Genomic DNA, 3760 nt, shown 5'->3' on the forward strand with positions numbered 1-3760 from the left:
CAAAATAAATACCTCGATTGTTTGGAAAATACCTTTGTTTGAGTCATTATTTGCGAATAATAAATAGGTACCCAAAAGATAATGCTTCCACAAGCTAAGTACATGCATTATCGCAAGAAGTTCTTTTTCATATATGTCAAGAATACACTCATCTTGATGAAGACAACAATTTTCATATGCTATAGCATGGCCCTCTTGGACTAGGACAATACCTACATAATCTTTGCATGCATCACAATGGGTCTCAAGAGGCTTGGAGAGATCACAGCCACATTAGGCGTACATAAGAAGAAATGTTGTTTCAACTTCCACTACTCCAAAGACAAGCAAAGGAGAAAAAGGCTTCCTACAACAACAATAAAAATGATAGATCTGCAAGTACATTGCCTTGGACATGAGGACGGCAAGAACATCTCTACCTTGTTCAAAGAGGAGAAGCCTGCAAAAAAATGCAAACATGCAGCTTAGCGATCAAAAAGCAGAATTGAAAAGATCCAAAGTTTCCATCTCCTTGCATGCTTGCACTAAACTTACATGTTACAATGGTTTGATCATCCAACTAGTCTTGCTTGGTGGACATTCTTATAGAACGTAACAAGACATATGCAGATTGACATCATGCATCTAATACTGAAGTAAACAAGTAGAGTGGATTGGCAAGTTTTAAAAAAAGAATTGGTGGTGTATTTATTAAACATATATTATGATTGATTAGCTCTATAGTTGTTTCTAAAATGGTCGGCTTTCTCTACAACTGATTGAGCAATGAGACCAAGACACTGCTCTCTGTCGTACACGTTCTGATAGATTTTGGAGCGCAGTTGGTTACTTGGTTGGTTGTGATTGTTGTCGCCTCGGCTTTTGTTTTGAAACAGGAGTGGATGAGTAGAAACAATCAATAGGCAACATCAATGGCGTAGATTGGGACTTGATGACCATTGGGAAGAAGCAAGTTGTGTCCCATAGGGCTCACTATACAACAGGCGGCTAACAAAGGGGATAATTAAATCGAGCAAAGGGTTGCAGCTTAATCATTATTCTTAAAACCTACTCCTTAACCTACTTTGGTAGTTTATTTGTAGATTGCCATTCAACCTGGCAATATTGCCGACCATTTAGTCTCTAGACCAGGGACCCATCTTTGAGACACCCATCTTACTCTGAATCAAGCGTAGTCAATTTTCTCTTATTTCTCGTAGAACGAGCGAGAGAGAGAGAGAGAGAGAGAGAGAGAGAGAGAGAGAGAGAGAGTTACGTGTTGTCATTGCTAGAGGATCTTGGATGTTGATCACAGAACCTGGTACAAAACATATCTAAGGAAGAAAACATTGGGATAAAGAATTGGCTTCGTGCTTCAGAACGGTTATGCAGATGAGAACGTTGGCTTACAATATATAAGATGCATTGCTAAACAAGGACATACGTAGGTTGACATCAACCAACTAGGAATAAAGTAAACATGTACAGAGTGCATCGACTATTGCAGCATGTAAGTTGAATTGTCCAACTATGAGAAAAGAAATATGTACGGTCTATTTGATACATAGGTATGATGATCGAAATTGAGCATGTACTACCGAGGAAAACATGTAGCTAAATTGAAATTAAAGAAGCATTGAGAAACTCAAAAAATACAAAAAGCATCAACATACTATAAAAAGTAAACTACACTATCGACATGATAATCGTGTACGGGTGTCGTCCCATTGTGCAAGCCGAAGGACAATGTTTGAGTCAAGCTACATAAAAGCAATGTGAATAGTAAACATTTTGTCTTGCAATGAAGCATAAGAGAGTGAAAATGCTAAATATACAATGCACGTCATGCAGAAGTGCCATAAAAAAGTACGGTGGAGAGTTGGCACTGTGGTCTCTTCAAAAATTATAAGAAATGAAAGCCGTGCCCTACCCCATAGCATTTATGTGTTGCGCCAAGCAAATGCATAGACATGGGAAATTGGATGCAGATAACGGACCTTGCAGTGTCGTTGAGTTGGAGTCGTGCTTATGTAATTGCAACGGCCATTGTCATGAATATATGTCCTCTCTATCAGACACAAAGCACACGTTAAGACAAATACAAAAGATACAGAAGTTATATTTAACTTAAAAAGGAGCGGAGGTAACTTTATGTTCTACATCATAGATGGTGTAGGGTTTATTGTAGTGATGAGTTCTCAGCTCATAAGCTCCAGCACAATCACTATAGTAGAATGGCTCAATCAATATAACTTTGTATTCTAAGGGCATTATTAAAGTAGTTCTTTGATGCATCCATGAAGTTCTCATCTGGGGGGCATGTGCCAAGATACACACTTTTGTGCTTTTCTAAGGGCACCATTAAAGTTGGCATGCATATCAAACAAAGAATTTCCAAGCACAACATGTTTCTCCAAGGGCCCTCGACTACTGCTCCATTATCTCCACTACAATAGCTTTTCATCGTGTCGATTTTTTCGTTCACTTATACTATCATGTCTATCATCACCAATGCTTCTATATTGTTCCTCTTTTTTCAACTTAGGCTATCGCTTTGCATATCTTTGATTCTCCCTCAGAAAGCCCAAGAAAGAGTGATTTTGAATGCTTAGTTTTGTTAACCTCATGCTTAAGTCGTTTTGCACATCTTTGGTTCTCCTTCAACTACTTCCTCCCATGCCACAAAGGTTTGTTGCTGCCACTTTTGTCTTTCGCTAGATCTGCGATGCTACCCATTGCTCAATATGCTTAATGTCATGTTTAGAACAATATTATGTGACAAAACACTCTTCCTGAATATAGTCCAATTCGAAACAAAAATTCCAATGGAAAGAATTGCACTTAATTCATAGAAGAGCTTGAAGGGTATACAAACATCCATTTTATAAGCTTTGTAATAAGCCCAAAGATCACTCAATAACTTTCTCCCATGTGGTTCCATTGTCCTCCTTAAGTGCCCCATAAGACTCATTTGGTGCTCTCCACTTTGTCATTTGCCTAGGAGTGATAAGGGTCCAATTGGTCATGTCATAAGAACTGCTCGCAAGAGCATCATCACTACTTTTTCATTGAGGTATGAACCTTGGTCATTAACACTCTTAACCTACAAGCCAGATCTAACAAAGGTGTGTTCATGAAGGAACTTGGTTGTTAAATGAGCATTATTCTCGACATTAGGCACAGATTTTGGTGGCGTAATATGTGGCCACAATGATATATTCGCATCAAGAGCGGTGGAAGTGGTCCTACAAATTCTTTTCTCCACTTTGGAGAGGCTCTCATGTTGATGATCGATCATAACAGCATTGAATCGTAGCATGGCAATACCTTGATTTGATGCAAATGGTCACACAGTTCAATTCTCTCTCTCTCTCTCTCTCTCTCTCTCTCTCTCTCTCTCTCTCTACCCCTACCCCCCCCAAACTTGCTGGTACTTTTATACTTTTGTCCTTTCCCCATAGATGGAGGACACACACACACGTACATTTGATTTCTCTCATAGGCCAACTTCAGCCTTTAATAGACTTACAAAGATCTCTCTCTCTCTCTCTCTCTCTCTCTCTCTCTCTCTCTCTCTCTAGTGTGCACACACACACACACACACACACACACACACACACAACCCGGACTTTAATAACCTAAAAGTTTCATTCTACAACTTCATAACTTGCAAAGAGTTCAGAACCGCAGTGACCTTGCCAAGTGAACACCTTAAAGGGCTTCAAAACACAATTCTATGATTGTCGCCACGAAAACAAAAATGTTAAAAATTCTTTGATCA

The sequence above is a fragment of the Adiantum capillus-veneris genome, chromosome 16 (assembly GCF_014529385.1).
Source record: "Adiantum capillus-veneris isolate H3 chromosome 16, ASM1452938v2, whole genome shotgun sequence".
NCBI classification, from domain to species: Eukaryota; Viridiplantae; Streptophyta; class Polypodiopsida; order Polypodiales; family Pteridaceae; genus Adiantum; species Adiantum capillus-veneris.